Source organism: Petromyzon marinus, chromosome 2 (assembly GCF_048934315.1).
Source record: "Petromyzon marinus isolate PM22_M1 ecotype Great Lakes invasive population chromosome 2, UKy_Petmar_22M1.pri1.0, whole genome shotgun sequence".
Taxonomy (NCBI): Eukaryota; Metazoa; Chordata; class Hyperoartia; order Petromyzontiformes; family Petromyzontidae; genus Petromyzon; species Petromyzon marinus.
Genome location: NC_133668.1, coordinates 10,235,821 through 10,252,613, shown reverse-complemented (window position 1 = coordinate 10,252,613; position 16,793 = coordinate 10,235,821).

Here is a 16,793-nt window from a genome sequence, read left to right as displayed (position 1 = left end):
CTGTCTGTCTATTGATCACTGCGTCTCTGCTTGCCCAAGGCTGCATCGCACATCTTGTCTCCAATGGTTGTGTCGGTCACACCTGGTGCTTGAAGTCTGTGTCACCAGTGTCACGTATGTGAGGGCCGACGTCCACCGCACCGCCTTCGCCGGGCAGGTTGGGCGCGACGTCTACCCCTTCCACTCCCTCCTCCACCGAGTCGGTCGGCTCCCGCCGGGCTCCCACCGACTGCGTGATCGGGCCCCCCGCGCTAGCGCCCTCTCTTAGGGACATACTCATACTGCTGGCACACACGCCCGCGTACACCACCACTAATGCTAACGCGGCGGCTAGAACGCGCGTGCACCTGCAGGTGGTTACACCCTAACACACGCACACACCACAGCTAACACGGCGGCACGAACGCGCGCGCCCCTGCAGGCGATTATATCCTAACACGCGCACACACCACAGCTAACGCTAGTGAGGCGGCGCGAACGCATGCGTTTCCCCACGCAGTCGCTCCACACACAAATCACAGACAGTACACCTATGCTCTGTGCTTACTTTTATTCACGGCGCAAACCCTGCACTACCCGGAGGGAATATTCTTCGAGCAGAGCCTAGCCTACTGCTACCCAAGTTCCAAATACTCACAAGCCCTATCACATACCTCGCAGCTGTACTCACGGCGTCGCACGGACGCTGTGAGAATCGGAGGGAGGATGACAACGAAACCTTGCCTATCACTGCCTCGTAGCAGCACTCACTGGCATCACACGGATGCTGCGAGCGGCTCGAGGAGGCAGGACGGCAGGCGGGGGGGGGGGCTTGGCAATCCAAGCTGTTGAAGAAGAGTTCTCCTCTGAACGGTTTTTGGCTCCCATTTTTATGCCCCTTGACTTAAAAAAATCCAGGGTTACGTTATCCCACGCGGCCAATCGTGCGCCTAACTGTGATTTTCGCTCGTTTTCCTTCTCGTACATGGAGCGTTGCTATGGTTACTTTGCGACCTATTGTCTATGCACCCGTACTCATTAATTTATGACTCAACCTGTTTAATCTGGAAGGACGTCCGGCTGTCGAATACACACCCTGCTAGTGTGTATAGACAAAGGTCGGATCTCCTGACCTCATTGTCTGCTCTACTCCCCGATGTCGTGCATGACTCATTACGGCTGGCTCGGTGAAACTCTGTGTGCCCATACAATTTTAAGACAATTTAGGGGCACCGCAATGTGACTGGAAACCGTGGGACTTTCCCTCTAGGAACCCTTAGGATTAAAACCCGTTGTGCCAGGCAATCCCCCGCCGGGACACTACGTGCGTGTGCTGCGTGTGTGTGTGTGTGCTCAGGGTGGGGGCTAGGGGGGAGTCGTGGCACTTGCGGAGTTGATCCGCGGCAGTGGCACCGCACGTACACATGGCCTTAAAATCCAGTCCCTCACATCTGGACCTATTTAATTGTGTGTTGAGACACTTTCAGGAATGTCAGACCCCCTTTTGCGTATTGCTCCTGAGGACATTCAGTCCTTGCTTTCACATCACTCCATTCATAAAGCATTGTTCAGCCTTTCATATTGACCTCCATAAAATACATAGTACAAACTCTTGCGAAATGCCAACCTTATAAAATATGCTCAGGTGCATTATTGTGCACTTTCTACCACTCAAAGAGTATACAGTATTTCTTATGTTAAACATAAATACAGTTATATAATTTTTCATGATACCCTATTATATATGAACACTTATATGAAATGTTGTATGCTATAATGGTTAGCGCACTGGAATATCAATTCAGATGTCACCGGTTCGAACGCCATTGAAACAATGGCAGTTTGAACAATAAATAAATCCACCCCCATACCACAGTCGATTGACATGTCACGTGTCATGATTTCAAGGCGTGCCAGTTTGAAAGGGTAGACGAAATACCTTCTTGGAGGGGCTCTTTAGAGCTTCTAATGGAGACTATTTTGCCACTCGTGTAAGCAAGACATTTCAGGGCCGCACCTTTATCGTATTCTGTAATTGTCGTGCAGACACTATACTCTGGAGACAAATGCAGTGCAACCAATCTGTGCCATGAACGCGCGCTTACATATTGCCTTGCCAAATCCTGGCACGTTGCCACATCTGATTGCTCATTGTATCTTTCTATAGTAATATTTCGGTTCAATGCAACTAATTCGACTAAACTGTGAATTTCAATTTCTTTATTTCTCAATACCTGACAAATCAGTAATTGATGAACATTTATCATTTTCTCAACTTTTTGAGCAAAACCAGTCTATATTCTTCGAGATAGAGGGCCAATGGAAAAGTTTTCCTATTATTGACCATCAGATGGAGCCACAACACAAGACATCAACAGGCGAAAACAACTGCAGCTCGCTATATAATTTATGCGTGTATTTTGTTCACTGCAATACATTCCTTTGTTAAAATACATTTCACACATTCAAGTTTGAGTTCCAGCTCATTTGACCCAATTTGATGTGTAATTAAGTGCTCACAACATATTGCCTAGTGTAAGAGACACCATATTGTGGTTTTGTATAATAACAGTTTTTTTCCCCCACTGATGAATTGTGCTCCATTGGACATTGATTTTGCTCAAGCCGCAGTGCTGGATATAGGTCTGTTTTATCTGGCTGCCATCTCTGTTCACATCTGGCCGAGAGCACAGATTGCGATAAAAATGTAGATACCCATGGTTCTTTCGGTAAGGTCACGTAGATAAAAAAATAAATAATAAAGTAAATACACTAATGTAGACAGTAGCCTGGTTCTTAAGTTTGGTGAGTGTACTGGCAGTCTATAATGTAGACTGTAGCAATGGTTATTCACCTGGGTGAGTGTAATGGCAATCTATAATGTAGACTGTAGCCTGGTTCTTAACCTCGGTGAGCGTACTGGCAGTCTATACTGTAGACTGTAGCCTGGTTCTTAACCTCGGTGAGTACTGGCAGTCTATAATGTAGACTGTAGCCTGTTTTTTTTAAGCTTGGTGAGTGTATTGGCAGTCTATAATGTAGACTTATTCTTCATCTACATTATAGACTGCCAGTACGCTCAATTAGGTTAATAACTTTCTCTTGGTCTACATTATAGACTGCCAGTACGCTCACTCAGGTTAAGAACCAGGCTACAGTCTATAATGTAGATTTATTCCTTATACTCCGACTATGCAATCCGCAAAGCTATCACTCCAACCATGAAGAAGGACCCTCTTGATGAGCCATTCAAAACCATAACTTTACCCTACATTGCGGGGATCACAAAATGATCTCCAAAATCTTGAATAAACACAAGATCCAGGTCCGATTCAACACATTACATAAAATCCGTGATCTGGTTCCGTCTGTAAAAGATGTGATATCGGACATACAGTACCTTGGCGTCTACAAACTAAGTTGCCTCTGTGGTAGTAGTTACATTGGAGAAACCAAACGACATGTCTCTGACCGCGTCCGTGAACACAAAGCAGACCTAAAACACAGTAGGACCAACACCTCGACCGTGGCAGATCACTGTTATAATTCAGTAGGCTCACATGACATTGACTTCTCCAAGATAGAGGTTTTCTGCAAGTCATCTGGCTACCATGAGAGATTCGTTCATGAGGCTATCCACATATACAAACACAGAGACAATTTCAAACGAGAAGATGGATTCTGGCTTAGCAATCATTGGAAGGATTTGATAAACCATTTCGGGTCTTAATTGATTGTTCACGCTTACGGTGGCTTTCAGACCGCATCCATTATTTTTGTTTCCCCCCTCCTCTTTTCCAAACATAGATGGACTCGTTCATCTCAATAACTGCCAAATCGCTCTCCGTGGTGCTAACGTTAAAAAAAACCGCCACTTTATTCAAATTTTCCTGCTTTGGTTTTCACACCTGATGATGATTGCTTGTGTTGCAGTCAACACGTCGTGAGAATTTTATTGCTTTATATTTTTATGATTTTGTTTCCCTTCTACATGACTTTACCGAAAGAACCAAGAATATAATTACATCTACTTTCTATATCTCAATTGGTTATTGCCTTTTCTTCGGGCATTCTTAAAATGTGAAACAAACTGGGATTCATTCAAAATAGAATATGAAGCAACAATGTTTACTTCCCATTGAAACAAATGTTACACTTTAAATAGTGAAGAAATAATTTGTATGTACTGTATTTGTACAAATATAAGATTCTTTTAAATTTCTAGTGCCCTGCAGTATCAACAAATCAAAGCATCTGCCCGTTTTTTTAGTGTGGAGATTCTACAATGCGACCCAAAAAGCTATGGGGGCTCAAGCCGTGTTCCGTTGTGCATGCAGAATACAGACATCTGACAGCACACATGGTTTGTGCGTGAAGCGAGCCTAAAAGGAAAATCCTTGAGCAGGAATTTAAAAGTTACTGTGATTCACATTCTTTGTAATTTTGTGTCTGCTGGGAAATAGCTTTGGACATCCGCATTGCAATTAGGGGAAGACAGAGCCAGGCCACATTGGGATATTGCCTTGGAAATAAAGCAGTGTTCAATTGCAGCACATTCTCATCCATCACACTCGGTGGCTTCACCTTTCTCTATGAATGTTAATGTGGTCGCTTGAGATACGTTGGAGGCACATTCCCCATCACATCACTGTAGGAATCACAAGATTTGTACAAACCAAGGAAGACCGCTATTGTACGCAGAATAAAGCCTCACGTATTTGGCAAGACTCCGATACAAGGAACCAATAACCATGATGTTAAAACATCTCATGTTATCCAACATTTTGCAAAAGACAAAATATATCAAAGAAACTATTAACACCATGTGTGGCATTTTTGCAAATCCACAATGTGGAAATGATACACGTGCAGAATTTTTTATTTCTAAAACGCTGCTGCCATGATGTTATTCCGTGACGTGTATGTATACACTGCCTTGTCTTTTGTATTCACGGAGTGGAATGCATACTATCACATTCTAAAAAGTTAATTAAAAGTTATTTCCTACTCAAATAAAAGTGGTATTCATCTCATGTCTATTCAATGCCCAAATTAATTGATGTAAAATCCACATTCCTATGGCCTGGATTCATGAATCCACTGGGAAACCACGTTTACTTGGACTGAATAACATTAATATAGAATTGTAGACATATTCACCATTCTCTTTGGTTATTTCGGTAAAGTCACGTAGGTAGAAATAAAATAAAATAAATCACGACGTTTCGATCGCAACACAAGCGACCGTCATCAGGTGGAACCGATAGAGTAGGACAACTGCTGATTTAGGAGAAAGATCTGCTAACAAGAGCTTATAAAGGGTTTTGGTGAGCTCAACCCCAGGGGTAAGTGGGCGGAGCTAGAGAATGAATAAAGGGGGAGGCAAGGAGGGAGGGAGAGGGGAGTTGGGCACAGGTAATAGATGGAAGGTAGAGAGAAGCTGGGTTAGTGATGCTATTTTGAGAAAATTAGCATGTCAATGATACAGGATGCTGCAGCGTTGGCTGCCGCGCTGCGAGACGGGGAGGCAAGGAGGGAGGGAGGGGGGAGTTGGGCACAGGTAATATATGGAAGGTAGAGAGAAGCTGGGTTAGTGATACTAATGTGAGAAAAAAATAGCATGTCAATGGTACAGGATTTTGCAGCGTTGGCTGCCGTGCTGTGAGAGGAAAGCGTGTAACGGGGTTATGATGGCTGAGCCAGTAAGACAAACAGCCGATGAAACAGCAAGAGCCATCGAAACATCGAAACATCCAGGCCAAGGGAGCAAAAGGAGAACATGTCAGTGATACCCCAGCCCGTTGATGCAAGGGCATCCAACAGGGTAATACAACGCAGAGAGTCGGGGGGTAACAGTGTAAACGGCAGGCAAGATGGAAGTATCACAGCGAACTCTGACCAACCTGGTTAATAATGTCCTTCCAATGGTTGCTTAGCTTATACCCATCTTCTCAGTTGAAATTATTTTTGTGTTTATAGATCTGTATGGCTTCATGGACAAATCTTTGAAGGTAGCCCGACGGCTTGCAGAGCATCTTGGTCTCGGAAAAAAACAATATTATGCGAGCCCACAGCGTTATAACAATGGTCAGCTACGGCAGAGGTATTGGTCCTGCCGTGTTTCAGATCTGCCTTGTGTTCGCGTACTCGGTCCGAGACATGTCGTTTCGTTTCCGCAATGTAGCTGCTACCGCAGGTACAACTCAATTTGTAGACTCCATGGTATTGCATGTCAGGAATGACCTCCTTCACAGATGGGATAAGATCACGGATTTTGTGTACTGTATTGAATCGGACGTGGATCTTGTGTTTGTTTAAGATTTTGGAAATATTTTTGGTAACATCTGCTATGTATAGTAGAGTGATGGTTTTGATTGGATTCTCAGGTGGTTGTTTCTCCATGGTTGTTACTCCATGGTTGGAGACGCAACTTTGCGAATAGAATGGTCCGAGTATCCATTCATCTTGAGGGCTTGCTGTACGTGTTCCAGTTCACTGGCTAGGTGGTGTTGGTCGGAGATGCAGTGGGTCCTATGGTGTAGTGTTTTGATGAGGGAATTCTTCTGGGCCGGATGGTGGTGGGAATCAGGCTTTAGATAGGAATCTGTGTGGGTGGCTTTCCTGTAGACAGAATGTCCCAAAGAGCCATCAGGTCTCTTTTCAATCAAAATGTCCAGGAATAGTAGCTTACCCTCGTTCTCCACTTCCATGGTAAATTTGATGGATGGGTGTATGGAATTTATGTGGTTGAGAAATTCGTTCAGTGCTGGCAGACCATGTGGCCAAATGATGAAAGTGTCATCTACGTATCTCTTCCACAAGGAAGGACGTAGGGTGGATATCTGGATGGCATCTGTTTCAAATTTCTCCATGAAAATATTCGCTACCACTGGTGATAAGGGGGAACCCATGGGGGTACCTTCATTTTGTTTGTAGAAAGTGCCATTTCAGGTGAAGTAAGTGTTGGTGAGGCAGTGCCTCACCAAAGTTGGTACATCCGGATTCAGTCCATGTTGGACCAAGTCTTCAATTATTGCTAAGGTGTCAGGTACAGGAACCTTGGTGAACAGAGAGACTACATCAAAGCTGACAAGTAAATCGTCTGGAGACAGTGAGATGCCCTTGATTAGAGAAACCAAGTGGGCTAAATTAAGTACTGCTGAGGAAGTATTGTGAATGGAATCAAGGTCTCAGAAAGAAATTGGGATAGTTTGTAGGTAGGTGAGTTGATGGTGGAGTACCTTCTTTATGGATTTTTGGAAGACCATAGAGTCTGGGTGGTCTAGCAGCAGAAGGCTTTCGGGAGAGCTGCTTGTTTGGTTGGATGAGAGAAGTCGAATTAGTGATGATATTGATGTTTTTTGTAGCCAGGCGGTTGATAGGATCTTTCTTGATTTTGGTGTAACTGCCATCATTAAGAAGCTCCTGGATTTTGTTGTTGTACGTGGTTTTATCCATGATGACAGAGGCATTGCCCTTGTCGGCTGAGAGGATGACGGTGTCTTCCCTCTTTTTTAATTTGGCGAGTTCAGAGCGCTCGTCCTTGCTGATGTTACTAATGGGTTTCTTAGCATTCTTAAGGATGGTGGCGTTTTCAGATCTTGCCAAGTCTGGTGAGATGTCCCAAACCTTTTCGGGCTACATCTGCCTGGGCAATTATGTCATCCACTGGGATGTGTTTGGGGGTGACAGCAGAATTCAGCCCTCTAGCTAGTACCGATTTTAGGCTATCAGAAATTGAGCTGTTACTCTGATTGATAACAACCTTGTTAACATCCAGCTTTTTAATGTGTGGATCTGGTTTATTTTTTGACAAGTTGTTGAAGGACATTGTTGCGGCAGAAGAAGTAGTCATGTTATCTACAAGGTTCCAATCAGATGTGGACCTTTTATTCAGAGCTAGCCTATCTCTAATCTTAGAGATGATGACTACTCCGTCTTGAACTTGATAGTTTAGACAAATGTCTCCTACATTCACACTTAACGTTAACAGAAAAAATGTCCACATCTGATTGGAACCTTGTAGATAACATGACTGCTTCTTCTGCTGCAACAATGTCCTTCAAATGCAAGGTTAACCTTATTGCTAAATTCACAGACTGGCAGTAGACCGTTGCAGCATCATAAAAACACAGCTAGAAAAGGGAATATTTAGCAACCTAATAATGAAAAAAATGTGTTGTGCCCACAAACATTATTATTGTAATATCTACCAATGTATTTGTTTAATAATAGTAAAGCATAATACTACATTAATGCTATCTAAGCGCTGTAATAATATTAATATCAACGGACTTTATAGCAGTAACTGCACGCATCCTGTTGGTGGGGGGGGGGGCAAAGGGGACATCAGACTGTGAAGAAATAGCCAGAGCGTCATGTGTATATGTATTGCATGTTAAACGCGTAAAAGAAAATGTCCCCCGTGAGCTTGACCGAACGCGCACCACTTGGCAGGGTTCGCCCCCCCCCCCCCCAGGCAATTGTCGTCATTTGGTACGGTCGATGTCCCGCAATAAGTAAATAATAATAAAAAGAAATGGTACAAATGTGTTAATTAAACTACTTTAAAGTTTACGGATGGGAAAACGGAATAGCTTATTCCCACCACGGGGCTTCGGGCGTGGTGGCTGGCAAAAGTGTTTCTATGTAAAGCCCACCGTTTGAGAGCCAAATCCCACACAAGCGCGCGTGCGGAGACTTTTATATACTGTACTAGCGGTAAATAACCTGCGTTGCCCGGGCGAAAAAGGCAGACACACACTTGGAATTACACACAGACATCGACCCACACACATAGAAACACATCGACTTAGATGCACACACACACACATAGTTAAACCCAGGATGGATCATTAGCAGGCCAGCCTAAATGTTTCTAACCGGCGAAGAAGTTCCATTAGGGGGGTGCGAGCTTCGCAAGCGTAGAGAAGGGAGGGAATTACCGTGGCCGAGAAGACCTGGAGCTTCATGCGGATCGAGAGACCAGGTAGCTTCCACACAGCGTAACGCAGCTAATGAAAAGATAATGGCGCTCGACTGATTTGGAGTGAGACCTCTGCTGTTAAACCGGAGCCGGTCATGAGCACACTGGCCAGGTATGGGGATCTCTCCAATCTCTCCACAACTGGCGCATCAGCAATTGTGAATTGTGGGGGTGGATTGTCCGATGATTCAAAATACCCAGGCAGGTGCTTAGTTTTGGTGGGGCTGATGGTAAGGCCCCACCTCTTAGTGGCAAGCTCGAGGTTCAGCAGCAGTGCCTCCAACTCCTCCTCTGAGTGAGCAGAAATCACCAGAGCATCGGCATACATAACATGGTTGAGCAATAGGGAGCCATCCCTTGACCGCACCCGGGCATCGATCAGCCTCCCATTGTATCTGTACCATATGGTAATTCCTCCGGTATAGCCATTAAAGGCTTCACGAACTACGTGGTCAAAAGATATGTTAAATAATGTGGGAGCCAAAGGACATTCCTGTCACACCCCAAGGTGTAGAGGGAATGGCTCTGACTGACGGCCACGTAGTTTGACGCGGGGCCATTCACCATAATGAAGGTCCTTAAAGATCGTGAGCAAAGGGTGAGGGACTCCGAAAGCATGAAGAATAACCCAGATGCCAGGCCTACTGATGGTATCATAGGCCTTGACCAGGTCAATAAAGCACATACAGTCACACGCACACATGGACCTACAGACATGCAAAGAAATGGACTTACACTGACTGACATGGAGCCACGCACACAAAGCGACTAACACACACGCCCATGGACTGACACACAGACATATCGACTCACACACACAAACACATGGATTTACACACACATATGTATGGACTCACACACGCATAGACATCCACTTTAGATACACACACATGGAGTTACACACACATATATCGACGTACACACATACAGCGACTCAAACACACACATCGATTCAAACACAGGCATACGTGGACTCACACACATTGATGTAAACACACATATGTACTTCCACACACACATATTGACTAAGACACACACACATGGACTTACACATACATAGACTGACACACACATTGCCCTACACACACATACACATATGGACTGTGACACACAGACATCTACTTTAGATACACACACATGGATGAACACACACATACCGATTCACACACACACGCATTGACTTACACACACATATCGAGTGACACACACACACACATGTATGGACTTATACACACATGTGGACTAACACACACACATATGGACTGACACACACATACACATCGACATACACACACATCGACTGACACACATAGACACACAAACGCACATTGACTTACACACTCAGATGGAGCCATGCACACACATCGACTAACACATACACACATCGACTAACACACACATCAACTAACACACACAGCGACTGATACGCACAGAAATGGACTGACACGCACACTTGGAATGACACAAACACTTCGACGTACACACAAATCGGGCGTTGTCCGTTCAAAAAAGACAGACACACAAATGGACTTAAACACACGCATAGACCAACACGCACACACATATGGACTCAAACACACACACATCGACTCACACACACATCGACGTGCACAGCAATCCCCGATGATGGCACAGCTATCAGTATCGCAGTACTACGTATGAGTAAATAGCGTGACGTGAGCAATCGAAACAATAGAAATGCATTGAAGAAATAAGCAGAAATAAGTGTAAATTAAAGAGCAGCAGTACGCACAGGTAAGTAGAGAAGCAGGCTACAGTCTAGATTATAGACTGCCAGTACACTGACTCAATGACATAAGCATTGCTACAGTCGACATAAAAAGCTGGCAATACGGGCAGCAGCTGAAAAAGCAGAATACAGTGGACATGAAAGTCTGGCAGTACACTGAGTGAGGTAAAGAAGCAGGCAACAGATGATAGACTGGCATACACTCAATGGTCAAATGAAAATTAGCAGTGTAGATAATAGAGTGCCAGTGAACTTTAATTAATTATCAGCAGGCAGCAGGCCACATCACAGACTGGCAGTAGACCGTCACAGCATCATAAAAGCACAGCTATAGTAAACAATAATACGACAATAATGCTATCTAAGCGCTGTAATAATATTAATATCTATGGACTGTATAGCAGTAACTGCTATCCGCAGCGTTATGTCTATATTTATTGCATGTTAAACGAGTAAAAAAATGTCCCCCGTGAGCTCGACCGAACGCGCATCACTTGGTAGGGTCCGCCTCCCCCCCACGCAATTGGCGTCAGTTGGTACGGCCGATGTCGCGCAATAAATAAACCAAAATCCCACTAAATCGCTAATTTAACTAATTTAAAGGTGACGGGCGTGAAAAAGGAATATCCTATTCCCACCGCGGGGCTTAGGGCGTGCTGGCTGGCAAATTCTTTTCGACGTAAAGCCCACCGTTCGAGAGCCAAATTCCTCGCATGCGTGCGCTTGTAGACTTTTATATACATAAGAAAAGAAAAGAAGATAAGAATATAGATAAGATGATATAAACGCAATTTACAATTGTACTTTATGTGGTGTCGTTCGTGCAAATTGCATCTCAAAACACTGAACATTGCAAACCACATTAACATTGACAATGGTACGAGACACACCAGATACACAACACAAAGACGATACAGGATACAGACGAAATCACACCACGAGCCAGAGTGAGCACCATAGAGAAACGACACAAACACGATGGAGGGTACGGTAGTAAACACAACATGAACCAGATAGGGCAAAAGTAAACACTTAAACTCCTGATATCGGCGAAAATCCATAAAAATATTATAACAGTTTAAATTATATATTATACTGTCCCGGGTGATCAATTTAGAGATACCCAATGAATTCTGATAGGCCTATTTATTTATTTCTTACTTGTAATCAATCAGATCGGCTATGGTGGTCAATATGTATAAGGGAAAGTGTTAAAATATTTCATATGTTTATTGAGATTGGTGAGAGATGTAGAGGCTTTGAGTTCATGTTGTTTTCCTTGCAATGTCTCCCTTTTATTTCAGTGGGGTATGTTTAAATTAACCACCCTGTGCAAGACTTGTACAGACATTAAATAAAGGGCAATGTATACCGCACTTTATTCACAGTTGTCCGTGCCAACGTAAAACACTGACCATCACCACCAGATGGCAGATTTGCACAGGATTACCTGAAGAATTCCCTAGCTGGGAAAAATTACACTACTTGCCATACCCATAGAAGATTTTGTATTAATTTGTCACATCATTATTGGTGATTGCAATCCACTGATCTTGCAGGAAAGCCTCCAACAACCTTCCTGTTATGGGCCAGCAATGTGCATTCCATACCGAGTTCACCCGAGCAAGGCATTCCACCACATGTCGACTGACCTGCACATGTTATAAATTGTTTAGAAAAGCATTCATAATATTTTAAACTCGTACACGCTCGGCTGAAAAGGAAAATACCATCTCTACAAAATGTTCAAATTACGACGGCCAAAAGAAGCATAACTACTTCCAATTGTGCATTACACAACTTGAGTTTTCAGTTCCAGAAAGCAAATTGATGAAAATATGGTCATGCCAAAAATGCCATGCTATAACTCCAAAAAATAGCATATTGTAGGATTATAGACTACCAACAATGCTGAATTACATTTTAATTCATTGTATGTTTGCGATACACCATTAATTTTCAGGCGTAGAACCATGCCTTTGAACGTTTATTACAGCATTAGATGGTGTCAAAATTGTTGTGCGCACATTATGATCATATACATGACAGCTGTCAGAAATCTGTGGTAACAAAATGTAATGGCTGTTAACTTATACATTGGGGAATGGTAACGGCTTCGTATTTAAGTTATTATTTTCAGAGGCAGTAGGTCCCAAATATATATATCCCTTTAACAATCTCTCACTTGATATGAAGGTTCAAATGCAACACAATAACAGCATAATTTGTCAAGCACATTTTTAATGTGCAATGTGAATTTTTGCGTATAAACAAACCTTTACTATTATTTATGTTAACAAAATGTGAAAATTCTAGTTTATCAGGCTTAAATAAATAATTTATTTTGAATGAAAATATGTATGAAATATTGGTCATCAATACTGTCAAGAAAAATGTCTTCGAAAAAAGTGTATAAGTAAAATGCCTGCACGAATCTCATCAGCTTAAAACAAAGATCCATTCATTGACTCATGTGTTTGGAGAATAGATGGGCAAAGGCTATCCTGACCCAACCATATTTTTGCCCAGCCATTTGATTTATTTGACTGAGTGGACATTTCTTGGAAAGATGCTTCCAGTGAAAAGTTACCAACTTTCGACTGCATCCCACTGAGTTCCTAGAAACACGGAGGGCACAGTGGGTGTTTATGCAACATTGGTGTTTAGGGTAATTTCCAGAGGGCCATTAGTTCAAGGAGCAATACAAAAATCAATGGCTTCCATCCGGTCAATGTTGTTTTTACAATTACTCTGTGCCCCCAAATGTTTGGCTAATAAAAAAAATAACATTTTTGCTGATTTTTTTTTACATTCCACACATCCTAAATAGATTCTGTCCTGTGTATATAGCACCAACAAAATAATGTTGCCTGTTTCCATGACAGGTCAAGTCCTGCCCATTTTACTAAGTCTGGTGCTTTTGATTTGTACATTTTAAGGAAAGGTGAACAGGTCGAGGAAATCCTGGTGTGTGGTGCATGAAGATACATGTTGATATGTTGGTGAGTCATTGATACCCTAACATCGAGCTGCCAAGCAGAGCTGGGCTGTTCGTTAATTTAAGTCAATTACTCGATAGATGTTAATGTCTATTTCTCGACTAATCAGATAACACGACAATAGTTGGATAAGAAGTCTCACCTCTGTTCTCACTTGTGCCGCTGGACGTAAGGTGATGATCAGGGCTTAATGATGTCACAAACATCATCAGTAGAGTCACACTGGACACGGCTGGTAGAATATCAGGGCAGTCACCATTTTTAGAGGGGTCTCAGTCATTGACCCAAAAAAGGAAGTTGATTATAATGTTTAGTCGACTAATCGACTGAATTAACTAATCATCCTAGCTCTCATCTCAAGAATACATGTTGCTCATATATACCCCATGCATCTCAGAACAAAATAATAATAAAAATAACAAAAGCATGCTTTATTGCGTTTAAACAGCTCACAACTTATTTTATAGCTGAAATCTCCAAATATCCAAATTATCTTGTCTCAACACAATTTAATCTAATTTTTTAGCTAAAAATATCTAAAAAGGAAAACAAGGCTTGATTTGGCAAAGGCTAAACACACAATTTAAATAATAATTTATTGAAATTTTTAGTCTGATTTAAATCTTCATTTGCTTTTCAGAATGCTCATTGTTGTAACTAATTTTATTTGGCTCTTGAGTATATGTCCAATATAACATGAACTGCAGATTGAAATTAAATATTCTGTATATATATAAAAAAAAGAATAACTGTTCTAAAAAAACCTAAGCATATAAGTCATATACTTAATCGCTGCTGTATTATTGAATAATTGTGCTAAACTAACCATATTTTACTCAGTAAATACAATTAATCATACCAAAATACCCCAGAAATGTTGCTATTTGCAGCTGTTAATGTCAGAATGAGGATGAAAATATGGCTTCAAACACTCGCTTTCCCAGTTGTGTATACATTCTTGTAATCGTAGACATAATGATGTTACAAGCAAGATATTGTAAATCAGCTTCGGGACTGGTCCACTGATATTTTAAACACCCGATGGGACAGTGTCATGGACTCGTCCGTTATTTTAGATGCAAATTGTCTTTGCACAAACTATATAACTTTCCATTTAAAATGTATACTTTATTTTTACCTTCCCATGAAGAGCCACATCCATGCCTATAAATGTGTCCGTAAACTATGTTTGGTATTGTTGACATATAAAAGTGACTTTCTCATTCTCAAACGGTCATGTGGCTTTCTCGCCCCAAATAAAAGGAGCCAAGGCACCTTGGAATGCCATCAGGAAGCTCGCAAGCACTAGAAACATTTCCTTTACTGAGACATGGAAAACCTTGCAGGCACAAGCACACTGTTTCATCTCTAAATACCAAGCTGCCACCAGCCACCCAGATGGAGTAAAAGGTAAAACATTTCAAACAACGCATAAATTACACTGAAAAAAAGTAAGCACCTTATCAAAATACTTGGGTATAACAAAGATATTACTGATTTTTACAAATTAACCATGTCTAAACATTGCGTAGCAATATTTATCATCCATGAAAGAACGGTTTTCCTTGCATGGTTTCTTAAATTGTTAAATACGAAATAATGTTAAAACGTATAAAAGTAAAATCAACAGTGCAAATTCCAGAGCTAAGTAATGTGAGTGCCAGTGGACCCTAGGGTATATTAAGACATCTTAAAGGAGACCATGTAATATATGAGGATTAAAGCTCTCTGATTTTTTTCCCAAAATGATATACTGCAAGGACCTGCTTAATGTGCAATAAAAGCAGGGCTTGTTTCAGAATAAAACATCAATTGAGAGGGGTGCAGGTTGCACGTTGGCTCGCTAGAAAAATTGAGAGGACTGCTTTTTTGCTATACCAACTCAATAAGCCTGGTGACCTGTACACATTTGACTCCATCCCACTTCTCATAATGCACGCATCACTTTTAATGGACGCATCGATGATATAGGTATAGCATGCAAGACAATATTTCTAATCTGTTTTAATTAAATCACTGTTACACATCATTTGCAGTTCTGGATTTTTTTTTATAATACAGTACTGGAAAAATGCTAATATTTTCTTAAGGACATTTATACAATTAACAGTACTCTGTATTTACAAATAAAAAATATATATACCGTATAATATGAATGTATATGTGTTCTAATACAAGTATTTATGCGTGGTATAAAACGGACAAATTAAACTTACAGAATGAAATATGGTGGAGCAAAAAATAAACTATGCTTCATCATTAACTTTGAGTTGTGGTCATGTTCCACATGTTTGTGGTTGGAAAGAATGACGGCTCTGCCTCAGGATTTAAGGCCAATGGATGCTCCAGCAGGTGCACACTGCGAGTCCGAGCCGAGCCTGGAAATGATGAATCGCAGGCTCCACCAAGCCAAATGGCCTCCAGAGGAAGTGTGACCTTGTGTCGGCTTATTTCCAAGATATAGAGGTCATGCGGCATGATTGCACAGATGAGGTTAGGACGGGGGCAGCAAGGGGGGTTGAGGGAGGGAAGGCCGGAAAATGGGCAAGACATGAGGAAGAACTCGGATTGCGGAGAGAGGGATTGGCAGGGAAAAGCTATCTTGTGTGTACGCTAACCCTGCCAGCTCCAATTACATACATGTCTTGTCACTTGACATGGGCTTTGCAAGGACGTTTCATTAATCCATCCACAAATGTTTTAAATATCCCAGAAGAGTGTGATGTAGTCCAGTGACCCGCTTGTGACATTTGGTGAATGAGTGATTCAATTATTTTAATGTTACATTCCGAATTCAGATACAGTATATATTATTGACTCTGATCTTGATAATTACAATTCTCCTAAACACATCACCTTTAGCTTTGACTATAGTAGTATTTATGGACCTATACATGTAATAAAACACATGTATAAACTACCCTACTTCTACAAATAACTGCATTGAATCTGAGTCTTATTTTTACATGATTTATGTTCAAGAAGTTACGTAAAGATGTGCTTTTTTAGTGTAAAAAACTACATTTTTGAAAATGTCTCTTCAGTTATATATTAGCATAATCAAAACTAAATGCTAAAA